Raw genomic sequence first — 15,516 nt, 5'->3', positions numbered from 1 at the left:
AATGTCTGCAGCGACCCCCACTGCGAGACCAGTGTGGTCTGTGCTGAGTCGGGTCCATCGGCTGCTGCAGACCCGGGAGGGGCACCGTGCGCCCCTGCCCCAGCGGGCTAGCATCTGGGGGTCCCGTGAGGGCCCCACCACCCTGGACGCTGTCCCAGCAGCAGGTTCAAGGGTGCAGACAGAGGTCAAGTCCCCACACCTGGAGACCGGAGGACCCACATTGCAGGACGCGGGCACAGAAAGCAGCAACACGGTTCTGCTGAGCATGGCCTCGGCCCGACAGTGGCGTTGAACAGGACGACCCCGGACACGTCAAGGGATGTGGGCGCGGGTCCGTGAAGCGCCTGCCTTGGGTTCAGGTCATAATCCCAGAGTCCTGGGATCGAGTCCCGCATCGGGCTCGGCATATCAGATACCCCCCCACCCAGGGTCCCACCATCCACTGGGTCTGTGCAGGCCATACGTCAGGCACACAGCTGAGCCCCCCACAACCGACCACACAGCCAGGGCCATTTGGGGAGCTGGACAGAGTGACCCCAGGAGGAGAGCGGCTCCGGGAGAGCGTCGTGAGAGCAGGGCCAGACTTGAATCCTCTAGGATTCGCAAGGGACAGAGAGGTGTCTGGCCACAGTTAGATTCCAGGAGCAGCTTTTGCACAAAGAAGTAAAGGTTTTATTTTCCTGTATCTCCATTCCTATTCAGAGTCCCAAAGGGAAAAATTCACACCAATCGAAAAAGGGATTTATCAACCAGAAAGTTCAATCTTGTTTCCTGTCAAGCCGGTCATTTATAAAAATAGCTGCTTATGGGTTTCCGAGACAGACCTGCAGGGGTTACCTGATTTTTTGGGTCCTAAAACAGAGAGAAGCTGGCCGGGACCCCAGAGCGTGAGGCGCAGGGTGTGCTGACGGAGCCCCGGGGCGGAGGCCTGCCGCCAGCGTGGGCTGTGCAGGGTCCGAGGCAGCTGAAGAAAGGGCTGCCGGACGGGGACAGATGGCGGGGAGCAGCCGGCGGGCGGTCGAGCGCCCATGACCCCTGAGAAGGCAGAGAGCCTAGCACCGTCGTCAGTCCCCTTCAGGTAGACACTGATCCACACACACGGCCAGCCGACACTGCGGGACAAACCCCGCAGGGACACCCCTGCCTTCAAGGGCCAGGTGCCGGGCAGAGGTGAGAGGGAGGGGGCGGGCTCAGAGAGCCTCCTGCAGGCCTGAGTCACCGGTAACCTTGATGACACAGAGGAAGACACGACAACCGTCCCTTGCGCAGACTCACCAGCCAACACGCAGCCGGGGCCCACCTGCACGCGGGGAGGGAGGAGGCGGGTCCGTTTCCTCAGACCTCGGACTGTTCTCTGAGGGGCTGGGGGCTTGCATCTGAGGGTCCAGGCCCCCAACGGAGCTCTGGGCACTTTCTGTCTGGCTCCCCTCATGCCCTGCATCTGACAGGATGCCATCAGCCAGGTCCCTGTCCTGCTCTGCCCTACCCACCGCAGCGCGGCTCTGCGGGTCCGGAGCCGGGAACCGGTGCCCGGCTGCTCAGGCCACGGCTGCTGGGGCTCTGGCCTGGGGCTCTGGACACCCGTGGCCCTGCGGGAGGGTCCCCGCCCGGCGCTCAGGGGTGGGGTGCACAGGACAAGAGTGGACACTGAATGAGCAGGACGACTCTGTCTTCCTTCTTCTTGCACGTGATGCCCGAAGGCCTGAGGCACCCCCAGCTCACAGTCCCCAAGGGTGGGACCCTCATTCTCCCGGGGCCTAGGGAGATAGCCCCCGGGATGCGGGGGATGTGAGAGAGGGTCTCCCTCCTGCTCCAACGAGGGAGAAGCAGCCCCCTGGCTTCCCTCAGTGGGCGGCAGCAGAGCCTTTGTGGGGAACCTGGGCTTCTGTCCTCACTGGCTGTCCCCATGTTTCCGGAGCTTCTCCCCGAGGTGGCCCTTGGCAGATCCCACTCACCATGGACAAGGCCAGGGTCCCCTCACGTCCCACACTGGGCCCACATCTCTAGAAGCTCCTGGGTGCTTCTCAGAATGCCAAGAAGAAGGGCACACGAAAGTGACCCAAACACCTGGCGTGGGAACGCCCTGCACGTTCGTCCTCCACCAGCGAGGACGCGCCGCCCCGTGGGCGAGCGGCTTCCTGTACACCGTCCCGTCCGGCAACGGGGACTGCAGACGCATGGTCACACGGTTTAACTCGATCGTTCATGCTTACGCGAAAGCGGCGGGCTGAGGTTTGAACCGGTATCGCCGGGAGCCGGTTCTCCCGGCTCCGGTGCCCTCGGAGGCGTTCGGCGTGCTGGCTGTCTGTGGCTGCTAACTTTGCCGCCGCTCTCAGAAATAGCGTTTTGTCAATGTGATATGCAAATAAGACCCAAATGTGATTTCTTATGTAAATATGGCACAAGTCCAAAATCTGAACCGTGGAAACAGAGAGCTTCTCTTCGGGTAAATTCCATATGGCCGTTTATGCCACTCCTAAGGCTCGGAGTCCCACGCACGTCGAAGCTCGCCGATCCCCAGGCGCTGGCGACTGGACGGCCTCGCTCTCCGACAAGACCCCGCTCCAGGCCTGAGGCAGACGACCGTGCGATGGGTTCATTACCTGTGCGACTGAAGCTGGTCGTTGTAAAAGCCCATTTTTGCCTTTTTTGCTGCAAAACTGAGTGTATTGTGCTCGGAGCATATTGGGAACAGGCCTGCGAATCGCTGTTCCCTAGTTCCTTAAATGAGCCCCGGGACGTCTCAGGATGGAGGACGTCTCTGCGACTCGAGCTCCCACCAGACGTCTGATGGATTCAGTTCCGCGCGAATATGGTTCGTTCTCTCGTCCCAGCCCGTCCACACCAGGAAGGAGTTCCGGTCTTTGTCCTCCAGAAGTGAACGGTTGGGAACGGCCCCCTGGGGAACCGGGGTCCATCTGTTCCCCTGTTGCCGGCTGCGGCCTCCGCCCACTGAGCCTTTTCCGGGCGCGGGGCAGGCTTGGCTGCTCAGAGCTGGCAGACGGGGCCTCTCCTGCGAGCGAAGTCATGAGAGCTGGGGCCTCGATCCAGAAAGACAGACTCGCACTTGCCGGGGGTGGAGAGCCACGTTTGACACGCGCCTCCCTTGTCCTAAAGGGGACGAGGCTGGTAGGCAGCGTGTGAGCCTGGCGGGTTCTCCGTGCCCTTGAAGGTGCCCACGCTCATGGGCAGGGGAGAGCGTGCCCCACAGATGCTGAGCTTGTCTCGGGGTTGGGGGGTGAGCCCCGTGCCCAGCACGGCTGCAGAGGGGTCCACCACCTGGTCGCCTCCTGCCTCCACACCCGCCACACCCCGGGCCGTGCCTTCTGCAGAGAGTATCTGCATGTGGCCCATGAAAGGCCAGCCCGTCTGAGCCTGGGCCCAGGGTGGGGACAACGTGGCCCTGAGCTGCTGATAAGGAGAAGACGCTTCTCACCACCTTCACTCAGAGCCCCTGGTGAGGCCCCGACCCCTCAGCCGAGGGGCCTCCCGGCTCCTGCCTGCGTGACGGGTGTCCCAGACCCCACGCACGGTCACACCGCCTAGCCCTGCTCCCCATCGGAGGGACTGTCCTGGCTTCCTCCCCTCTCGCTCCCAGATCTCGGTGGCCTTCTGTCCATCAGGACCGAGAGGCTGCCAGCCAGCTTGGGCCACTGGCTTGGCTCTGGGCTTCGCTCACATTCATTTTTTAGGCAGAGAGAAACTATTGCCCTGTGGGATGTTTCTGGATTTCCCTTTGGATTCCTCCTTTAAATTCAAAGAAGCGTTAAAGGACTGTGCTGTTTAATTTCCACATATTTGTGAACTTTCCTATTTTCCCTTGTTACCGGTTTCTGGTCTCAGGCCGTTGTGCTCCAGGAAGGCGTTTGGCATGATGTCAGTCTTCGCACGGCTGCCAAGGCCTGCCCGGTGCCCTGACATACGATCTTGTCCCGAGCGCTCCGTGTGCCCGAGAAGAATGTGCATCTGCCGCTGTTGGATGGAAAGTTCCGTGTGCGTCTGTTGGGTCCATTGGTCTAAGATACAGTCCAGTGTTTCCTTATTGATTTCCTGTCCGAGTGACCTACCATGACCGAGGGTGAGGTGTGGGGTCCCTGCTCTCCTATCTCGCTGTTCCTCCCGTCGGATCTGTTGTCGGCCTCGTGTATTCAGGCGCCCGCTGCGGGGTGCGTGGGCATCGGGAACTGTGATGCCCCCCTGCCGCGTGGACTCCTTGACCATCACGTGACCTTCTTTGTCCCTCGTCACAGACTCGGCCCGAAGTCTATTTTGTCCGATGCAAGTGTAGTTGCACGACTCTCCTCTGATCTCTTTAACGGGGTATCTCTTTCCGCCTCTTCACTGTGAGCCCATGCGCGTCCCCCGAGCTGTGACGCGCTTCCTAGCGCGTGTTCGAGCTTCTTTACTCACCCGCTCAGCTACCCTGGGCCAGAAGATGGGGGACTGAGTTCATTCCCAGTTAGAGTAATTGTGGACGGACAAGGATATTGGCGGGGAGTCCCTACTGCTGCCTCCCGGACTGTTTCTGGTCTTTTGGCAGCGGCCTTGTTTGTCTCTCTGCGGCTGTCTTTTCTGTGAATTGGTGGTTTTCTGGGAGCTTTGCTCTGGCTCCCTTCTCTTGATCCTTCATGTATCTGTTGCAGGTTTTGGCTTTGAGGTTCCATGAAAATAGGCTCATTCTGCAACCCTGTGTCACACTAACGTGAGGGAGGAGGGGAGAGAGAGAGAGAATCCTCATGTGCTAATCCCCCCCCCCCCCGCGATGCGCCATCGGCGTGGGCTGCACGGTCCGTTCTCTCGCCCATTTTAAGTTGTTTCCTTATTATTTCATTGTGAGTTTTATACATTCTGTGTACAAATCCGTTTTCAGACGTGTGGTTTCGAGGATCCTACCTCCAGTCTGTAGCTCGTCTTTTCATGTTCTTAGCAGTGAGTCCAAACAGCAGGTTACTGGGCATGGTATGGAGTGATTTATCTTTTCTTTCTTTCATGGATCGTCTGTTTGCTGTCAAATCTTAGAAATTTTGACGCAGCCTAAGACATAAAGGTTCCATTCTGTGTTTTCTTCTAGAAGTTTCTGGTTTTAGGTTTTACAATTAGATCTATGACCCATTTGGACTTACCTTTTGTGTATGACGTGAGATACGGATGGAAGTTAATTTTCCTTCTTGCGTCTGGACAGCCAACGATTCCAGCGTCATTTGTAGAAAAGATCCCCCTCTCTCTCGGAATTGCCCCCACACATCTGCCAATCAACCACGCGCGTGTGGTCTGGATGTATGTTTTGTGGCTCAGGAATTTCTGTTCAGTCCCTGCCCTATAATGTCTCTTTGTTGATATTCTCGTTTTGTTCATATGTTGTTTTCCTGATTTGCGTCCTCCTCTAACTCCTAGACCATACATAAGGGAGATACTCAAAGTCTTTGTCCAATAAGCAAATTTGAAACATATGTTTCCTTAGGGTGAGTTCTGGAGAAACATTTTCTTCCCTTGAATGGGCCACATTTTCCTGTTTCTTTGAATGCCTGTAATCTTCTGTTGAAGAACACCCACCTGTCCCAGTCCTTGTTTTCGGACCGTGCGTGGGAAGACCTGTCCTGATGGTCCCAGAAGGCTGAAGGACCTCTCAGGCGTTTTCTGGGCATGTGTCCCCCCCGGCCCCAAGCAGGGGTATCTGCTTTTTTCCCCAATTCCCCTGCCAACATGATCAGTTTTAAGCATCTTAACTTCCTCCAAGGGTCTCTCCCTGCTTCTTCTCGGAGCCTCGTGTGTTCTGCTGCATCCCTCGGCCTGTCACCTCTCACACCCAGGCCCCTGCAAGTCTTTCACGGGCCGTGGTGCCACCACTGCCTTCCGTGGCTTCCGGCCTGAGACCCCCACCGTGCCCATTCCCTCGTTAGCTCCAAGTCAGAAAACACAGAAACCAGCCCTGCAGGCGGCCCAGCCCGCTTTCCCTCCTTCCCTCTATGCTGCGCGAGGAATTGGGATCCCACAGCTTCCCCCAGGACACCACGCCACGGGGGGGGGGGGGGGGGTGTAGGGCGACGCGCAAAAAGTCACGAAACGTCCCGCCCTTCCCGGTGTGGCCTGTTCTCAACTCGACAATCCCTCGGGGGTGTCTACACCTGGCCAGTTCCCAGACCTGCGGCCGAGCTGGCGTCGCTCGCCTGCCGCTGTTCACTTGATGCTCCGGGGGGTGAGCGGGCGCTGGGGGCTCCCAGCCCACCGTCCCGCTGGGGACACGGACTCCATGGGGACTCTCGGTGGCGCTGCCGTCTCACTGCCGAGCAGGGCAAATGTTCAAAACTTACACACATACGTATGTAGCAAGCTACGACGGGGACAGTGAGAGAACACATGAAACCTGTCCGAGCAGGAGGCTGTGCCCGGGGTGGCTGCCCGGCCCCGATAGATGGATCACGAGCCCAGGGTCGGGTGGCGGCGGGGAGGGGGGGGGGGGCGGCGGCGCACCCAAGGGGAGTTCGTGCTCCTCCAAGAGCGCGTCAACGGCCCCCTCCCTGAGTTCCCAGTCCCGTCGAGATCGAATCTACTACATTGACGACTAGCACGTTTTAATCGGGTTGTAATAATAGGTAATTGCGTGTTTATAAGCACATTTATATAAAGGCATCATCAGCAGTGTGTCTGTCAAAATCATGACTTTGAAAAACCAAGTTTATACCCTGAAAACTGCTTTCACAATCACATTATCAAATCGAATCCTTCTTTAATTTCCTACAGGCCTTTCTCAGGCCGAACTTGAGAAATCACAGTTGGTTTAATAAAATTTATTTTGAAACCCCTGCATTTCATTATATGAAAATGGGTTTCTAGCTGCCTATTCTAATTAAGGAAATGACACTATTAAGTGGATGTCTTTTGAGCAAATCCAACTGTGGCTAACCTCACATAGAAATAGCCACAATGCATGATTCTGTACAAAAGTTGGTAGTTCAAAGTCATTCGGATGCCAATTACTCACCTGTTTGGCTCATTCTAGTAATTTTATGTAGCATTAGATTTGCTGTTCTTAGTTTACAACCTATTAAGCCTGATAAAATTGGAATACAGGCTCCCTGGGCCGTACGCGCGTGTGAGCTGCTCTCCGACGCACGACGTGCTCAGAGCAGAAATACTTACTGCGCTCTGGCACACGGTTCCCCTAAAACCGCTCAGACTGCAGGTTCTGCTCCTTGGAGCGGCGGCCCCAGAGCACCTGAGCGAGCCCCGAGTTCTGGGCCAGACGCTCGTCCTCGACAGCAGGTCATGAGCCCCGAGAGGCTACAACAGCCGGAACCCTCCGCCCTGCGAGGGTCGCCCGGGGTAGCACCACGACCCGGAGCGCGGGGCAGCGAGCGCCCGGGCCGGAGCTCAGGGACACCTCCCACCCAGCAGGCCCCGGAGGCCGCCGGACCCCGAGCCCTGCTCCCCGCTCGTTTGGGGAGGCGGAGGCCTGTCCCTCACAGAAAAGCTGCCAAGTGTGCTCGTCAGGTATGGCCCTTAGCCAAGAGCAGGGGTGTAAGGCCCTGGGCAAGGGGTGGTCCCACCCACCGGGGGAACGGGCTGAAGCCCAGGCAGAGGCTATGCACACAAGCAGCGTGAAACCCAGAGACACGCGAGGTGGCGGGAGGGACCTCGCCACTGAGACCGCGGGGGCAGAAGGGAAGCGTGTGCAGACGGCGGTGAGGGGGCGCGCGCCGATGTCCAGGCAGGAAGCGGGGCGAGACGCCGGCCACGCGCTGGACAACCCAAGGGGAGCTCAAAAATGCAGCTGGCCAGGTGTTGCAGCGTTTAGGAAGGGGAGGTGCCTGGGTTAGGGCCACCTAACAGGTCTGATGAGGTGGAGGAGGGCAAAGCGATAGACACGGCGGCGAAGTAGAGGGGCTGCCCGGCGGAGCTGGAGTCTGGGGAAGGGTCCCAGGCAGCCTGAGACCCTCTGGGGTGGCCAAGAGGGACAGGGCGCAGACACTGGGTCTCTCTTTCCACCCCCCGTGACCCAGGCAATACCCCCAGAGCTCTCCGGCATGAGCACTGGAAGTCGGCAATCCCAGGAGCCCCGTGGGCACCGGCGAGGTCGGCCTCCCGCTCGGGTCTCCCACCCACCGGCTGACCCCAGCTGGGGACACGGCCCGGCCCAGGGGTGAGGAAGGGGCACGGCCGAAAGGAGGTCATATTCTTACTTTGGATTACTGTACTTTACGAGGAAACATTCCAAACGTTCGGAAAAGGACAGCGATTAAGTTAACACACACATGCATTCCCGCCACGCGGACTAATAAATCTCCACATCCCATCATCCTGTTTTCAGATTATTCATCATAAAATGAAACATTCCCTATATTTCTAAAGCCCTCCTTATACTCACTTTCCGTTCCCAGAAATAATAACCGGGCCGAAATCAATATCATTCCTGGCCTATTTGTGATAGTTCCGTAATCAGTAATGTGTATCCGTAAGTCATAGAGAAGTGTGGTTTGGAATGTTCTTAAACCCCATGTTTCATACCGCACAGAACGTTCTGAGACTTTTCTCAAGAAGGGCTTCAGAAAGTTCTGCCCTGGCGCCCACCTAGCTCAGACCCACCGCCCTGTCTGCTGGACACACCAGCTCGTGAGGCACCTGTAACGGGATGTGGGGGTTCACGTGAGGCACCTGTAACGGGATGTGGGGGTTCACTCCCCGTCCCTTAAGGAACTCCTGGGCATTTGCCGTCATAACCTTTGTTAAATAAAGTCCACTCCATGCTTCCATGTGCTCCTGGAGGTTGGAACCGAGTGGACAGGTCACGGGCAGGGCATCTCTGCCCCTAGACCACGTCCCTGAGCTGCGGTCACCTGTGTCCCTAACTTTTCCAAGTGGTAAACACGACATGACCCCTTGTTATAATTTAATCTGCTGACTTCCATTTTATTGTAGTCACACCTCACTTTGAAATCACCTCAGACTTAAAGTTGCCTAATCAGTACAAAAAGCTCACATTCACCGTCCGGATTCTCAGACATGTCACCCCCTCGTCCTTCTCTCACCAGAGACGCTCTCCCTGACCGTCCCGAACGATGCTTCCGTGCGTGATTCCCAGAAGCAAAGGCATCATCTGTGGACCCGCAGCACAATCATCAAGATCGGGACCTCGACGCCGGTGCCATACAACAATCGCGTACGGATCTGACTCGAGGTTTGCGGGTGGTCACACAGCAGAAGGCGTGTCTGGAGCGCAGCCCCGCGTCGCCCGCCGTGTCTGTCATCCTGTCTAGCTGTTCAGCCTGGAACAGTCCCTCCGTCCTCCTGTGCTCTCCAAAACGCCGGTCCGTCTGAAACGTGCAGGCCATCTGTTTTGTAAGGTGACCCTCGCCCTATCTGGGTTTGTGTCGTGTTTCTACGGGCTCGGATCCGGTGATGCGCTTCTGTCAGATGTAGAAGGGGGGTCCTCTGTGCAGCGTGTGGGGAGCCTGTGGCGCCCTTCTCCCTGCCACCTGCTGAAGGCGGCGTGAACCTGGTGCCTCCAGTGCGGGGTGAGTGCGATCCCGGTGTTCTGTGGCGAGATGCTTCGAGACGATGTCAACACCTTGTTTCTTCATTCCGCTCTTCCAGCGTCCAGGCGACGGTGGCCTCAAGCAATGACTAACACCATGGTCGACAAACAATGGTTTTCTAATCCACCACTACGTGTATCTCTGTCCGTAGGATTTTATGGGAAGGAAGGGAAGAGTGTGCCTGTGTCTGGGCACACTCTGGGCAGAGAAGAGGTTTGTCGATGTGCGTGTACGTGTGTCTGTGTGGGGGTAATCCACTGAACCTCATGGATCCTTACTGCCTCCAGGTTATAACCCGCTACTGTCATCGTGGGTTAGATGCTTAACTTGCTCCATGTTTGGCCAACAGGAGTCCCGTCAAGCTGCCTCGGTGTCTTTGCTGAGCTCCAGGCCCTGGGGTCACATCCTGCCATTCTTTGTCCATATTCTTGCTTTCTGTCCAGAAAGATAGAAGCTACTCCGGAATCACCTGGTTTTCCCAGCCTGGCTCGCATGAGTAAATGTCCCTCAAGAAGGTAAACATAGAGCTGCCCTATGACCCAGCACTTGGACTAATGGGTTTTTACCCCAAAGACACAGATGTCGTGAAAAGAAGGGGCACGTGCACCCCAATGTTCATAGCAGCCATGGCTACAGTCACCAAACTGTGGAAGGAGCCCAGATGCCCTTCACCAGACGATGGATAAAGAAGATGTGGTCTATATACACAATGGAATATTCCTCAGCCATCAGAAAGGATGAACACCCACCATTTGCATCGACATGGACGGGACTGGAGGGTGTGATGCTGAGTGAAGTGAGTCAAGCAGAGAAAGTCAATCATCATCTGGTTTCACTCATACGTGGAACAGAAGGAACAGCGTGGAGGACCACGGGGGAGGGAGGGAGACTGAATGGGAAGACATCGGAGAGAGAGACAAACCCTGAGAGACTCTGGATTCCAGGAACCAAAGCGATGGTCTCAGAAAGGGAGGTGGGCGGGGGATGGAGAAACTGGGTAACAGGCATTAAGGAGGGAATGTGATGTGATGAGCACTGGGTGTTGCGTGCAACTGATGAATTATTGAACACTACATTGAAACTAATGATGTACCGTATGTTGGCTAATTGAATTTAAATTTAAAAAAAGAAAATGCTCCAGAAATAGCTTTCCTAGCTCCCTCTTTCTGGGTATTGTGCACACCCACACACACACACACACACAGCCTCTCTCTGTCACGCATCACCAGAACCCACCCTGCACCCCTGCTCCAATCCCACAGCACGGGCTGACGCCAGCATTCCCACTTCCTCATTCCCCTAAGAAGGCACCTGGCCACCCCCGTTCACGACGTGTTCATCCCTGTGATTAACCCCACAACGCACATTCGGAGCTTCCAGGACGGCCGACGAATGCCACTGGGTATTGATTTATGGTTCGTTCTGTCTTTAGCCTGAGACTATAAGGTCAAAATACCGCTTCGGAGAGTCACCTGGGATGGACCCCTCCCCCACGACGTGGTGGACTCTAAATGTGAAGCACAGTTGGGCTCCTTCGTTTCTGTTTGCTTGTCCGTGGGGCGGGCGGAAGCCACAGCACTAACGTGTGTTCTTTTCTGTTTACCCAACGGCTAACACTGTGAGTATGTCTTGTGCACGCTGGCCGTGGATACGCCAGGACCCTCCCGCTCAATGTCCATGGCTTTGTTTCTGTTTTAATTACTGACTTGTAAGAGCTCCTTACAAGGGTTCAGTGGACAGGATCTTTATCAGACATGGGTTTTGAGGTATTTTCTCCCCATCCATGGCTTGTCTCACCACTGTTCTAACCGGAGTATTTTGAACAGCAAACGTTTCAGTTTCAATGAAGTTCAGTTTAGCAATTTCTTTTGCATTTGTGGTTTGTTTTGGGGTTTTTTTTTTTGTTTGCTTGTTTGTTTGTTTTGTATTTTGTGCATGTTCAATTTAAGGAACTTCTTTGCCTAGCCTCAAACTTCCAAATATTTTCCCTAGTTTCTTCAAGAAGTTTTACTCTAAGTCTATGAACCATTTGGGGTTAAATTTTGCACAGGAGGTAAGGTAAGCATGGAGAGTCTATTTTTCTATACAAATATTCCATTTTTCAAAGCATGCTTTAAAGAGAAAATTCTTTCCCAATTGAATAACCTTGGCACTTCCATCGAAATTCCTTTAGCCCAACGCCACACTTCTATTTCTGGGCTCTCCGTCCGGTTCTTCTCTCTCTCTCTCTATTCTTCTGCTAATGCAACACCGTGGATTTCCAGGGCTCGCAAGGACGTTTTCACTTCGGCGGGTGTGCTCCTCAAGTTCGCTCTTCTCCATAATCACTTCCACTCTTCGGGGTCCCTTGCATTCCCACATGAATTTTAGAATCAGGGTGTGTGTGCCACGAGCTGACTCCAGGCCCTGGTATCCGGCCTCCCATCCCAGCTGACGGGAACACACACTGTCCGCAGCCTCTGTTCCTTCCAGGATCTGAGCTGCAGCCTTCCGGAGGTTCCTCCTCAGGACTTGAGGCTCCGCCCGTGGGCAGGTCAGGACTCAGGCCGCGTCACCGGGGGCCATGCCCAGGTCTCTGAGGCTCCCATCCCTCTTGTGTCCTTCCTCCTCGGCACCGTTCCCACACTTTCCAGCTGCCCTCACCTCTTCCAACTCCGAACCCTGTTTTCTAAACCCAGTGAGACGGCTGGGCTCTCTCCCCGTGCCCCCGGCTGCCCTGAAGCTTACAGACCCTCTCCCTTCGCCTCTGCGCTGTCACAGAGCACAGTCCTATGCTACCTGCTCTCTGAGGTCTGGAAACATGTTTTGTTATATGCTGTCCAGTTTTCTAGCTGTTTACAGAAGACAGCAATACCCCAGGGCTCCGTGCTCCTGGGGTAGGAGCAGAGCCTCCCCCACTATGCATCTAGCTGACACTTTTAACACCAAGTGGGACTTACGGGGGGGTTGAGCACAGTCGTCTTTATTCACTGTCCTCTCAGTTTACTTCTGCTCTAAACCTCTTGTCACCTCTTGGCTTGTTTACCTGCTCATTTGTGTTTTTCTTATTAATTTGTAAGAGTTCATAATTTTACCCTCAACTCTGTCAGTTATATGCATTGCAAATACCTGCTCCTATTCTATAACTGTGTTATTCACTATGTCTGCAGGGCTTCTTGTTTCCTATGAAAGGTCTCCCTTTCTTTGCAACGTGTTGTTCTCTGTTCTGGGGCAGGGGTGGCGGCGAGAAGCGTCCGTCTCCTGCATCCTTTGTGCGTTTCTTATCACAATGTCATCAAGACATCCCACCTTATAGTCACCTGAAGCTGCTAACATTTCACTTTGCACATTTAGACCTTAATGGGTTTCTTCTGTAGCGAAGGAGATAGGGTCTGCTTTTGCCGTACGAGTAACTGATTTTCCCAGCTCCGTTTACTAAATGACCCTTTCCTTCCCCCACTGACTTTTTCATACTAAGCTCTCATAAATACAGACCAGTTTCCAGGCAATGAAGTTTGCTTCTTAGTCTATCAATATAAGGCATTTGTACCCCGACGGGCCGGCTTCCCACCCCACACCTGATGCCAGCGAGATGCTTCGGCTGTCAAGTCTCCCCGCCTCTGAGAACAGGCTGGACGAAGGAAGATGGGAAGGGAGCGGCCAGGGAAGAAGGAAGGAGAGAATCGACCCAGGGAAAGAGCCAGCATGGACCCTGGCGGGCGGCCAGCCACTCAGCTGAGCGGAGGCAAATGGGGGTGAAGGTGAGGGTGAAGATGTCCAATCCCTGCTGAGGCCCCCCGCAGAGCCCCCCCCGCAGAGCCCCCCTCCCACACCCTACCCCCCCTCCCCGAGCTCACCCGGAGGCCGGGCCTCCACTGACCCCGACTGACAGCTCTCCACACCCCGGTGACCTGACTGGATCCCAGGCTCAACAGATGTTTAAATCCAAATGGTAACTGTGCTTTGTTGCATCTATAATTAAAACTCGCATATACGAGTACAGTTTGGATTTTCTTCTCTCTTTAAAGATGAAAAGTTCCTTTTTTGAATGGTGGAGGCTGTGCCACGTGCCTTCCCGGGTCTGACGTCTGGCGCGACCCCCACGCAGACCCTAGCCCCTACAGCCTCCTTTCCCTGCCTACAACTCCCGTTACCGTGGGAACCGGCATCTGAAGCTCGCCCCAGAGGAGTGGGGCTCTTTTCCATCCTGCCCACTGGGTCCTAGTCTCATTTCTGTCCCAGTTTCTGGAGAGCTCCCTCTTGGCGGAGAGGGGCTTCCTGCCCCCAGGGGCCATCCTTGGCTTCCGTGGCCACCGGCCTGTGAAGCCCACGTGGCAGTGTAGGGAGCAGTCTGTGACTCAAGCCTAGGATCCAGGAGCCTCACCTGGGGCCTCCGGTCTGGGGTCTGGGGAAGGACCGCTCAGAGGACAGAGCACGTGGAGCACGAGGCTTTCTCAGCCGTGCACACCTGCGCTCCTCAGATGTCTGCCCACACACGGGACACAGAACACCCATGGGAGGTCCAGCCTCCCCACACCCCACGTGGGTGCAAGCATTGCCCTGTCCAGAGACCACAGATAAAAGGCACTGTCACAGCACAGAGTAACATAAGCCACTGGACGTGAGTCTAGCAGCCCCCAGTCTGGGGCTGGGGCCGGGGGCTGTGCCCTGCACGGTTGCCGTGGAGCATCTGTCTGCCGGCCCAGCACAGTGGACACAGTTCCCAGGACAGGGAAGGGGCTCCTCCACACACCTCAGAGGCCACAGAGCAGAAGGGAGCAGGCCCACCAAAGGAGTGGGCTGGCTGCAACCACTAGTGGGGAGGTGAGAGGTGGGGGTCGCAGGGAGCACCCCCTCCGGACAGCCAGCAGGTGTGAGCACGGGGGGGAGTGTGAGTGAGGAAGGAGCAGGACGGGAGGGCCTCCTGCTGCGGCTGCACAGGGAGCTGAGGCCTGGGACTGCAAAGGGGCCTGCCCCGTGGCGGGTACGGAGGACATGTAAGAGTAAGCACACAGCAGGGAGAGGCCCTGGCACCCGGTAGGGGAGGGGCGGAACACACTGGAAGGAGGCCCAGGGCAGGTGCTTCCCCGCTGCCATTGGGCCTAGTGTCAGAATCGGGGCCTGTCAGGTGGGGACCACCGAGGGCTGAGTCCAGGACTCAGTAACTAATAAATGCCACTCTGGGGGCCATGTGGGCTGGGGGCCACGTGGGCTGCCTGCCCAGCTGGGCTCCATGAAGTCCAGGCAGGTCGGTGTCAAGCATCATAGGGAACATTCCGGTGCGTCTCTCCGTTCTCTCTCCACTGTCCCCTCACGGATCAGACAGGAGGAGTGAACACGCCCAGTGGGTCATCAGTGTCCCATGTCATAGCTGCCTATGGCCAGCTGTCCATAGGGGCTCTGCTTGCTCTTCCTGAACAAAAGCCACGGGGGCAGGGCCACGAGGACCTCCTGAGCTGACCAGGGCCCCGGGGAGACAGCATTGATGTGCGTTCAAGCACCCTCATGATGCCCGCCAGCCAGAACTCAGAGAGGTGGGTCTCACCCCCGGTCTCCTGGGTCAAGAGGGCAGTGGAGACTCTGGCCAGCGTGACCACACACCAGCCCAGCCTCGCCCACCGCACCCCTTCTGTCCCATCCGCCGGGGCTGGTGCAGGGTCTGGTGCCCTGAGGTTGTGCAGGCCCGGCTGGGACCCCATTTCTGCAGGCCTCTGTCCCCACTGGGCTCTACCCCTGCTCTAGGCAGAGCCGCACGGGCCTGGAAACAGCCACAGGCAGCCTGGGAGACTCAGAGCCCAGCCGGCCACCCTCCCTTATCTCGCTGGTGAAGAGCTGGGCTGGGAGCAGAAGCTCGCTCTAGTCCGTGGCTCAACCTGACCCCCAGCCTGGGTGTGGCTAACCCTCTCTGGGGAGCTGTCACAGGCTGTCCCCAGCACAGGCATCTTGGGAGGCAGCCCAGGCTGCTGGGAGGCTCGGGGCACTTCCCTTGGCCACGGACTCACCA

Source organism: Martes martes (assembly GCF_963455335.1).
Source record: "Martes martes genome assembly, chromosome: 14".
NCBI lineage: Eukaryota > Metazoa > Chordata > Mammalia > Carnivora > Mustelidae > Martes > Martes martes.
This window is presented reverse-complemented; position numbering follows the sequence as displayed.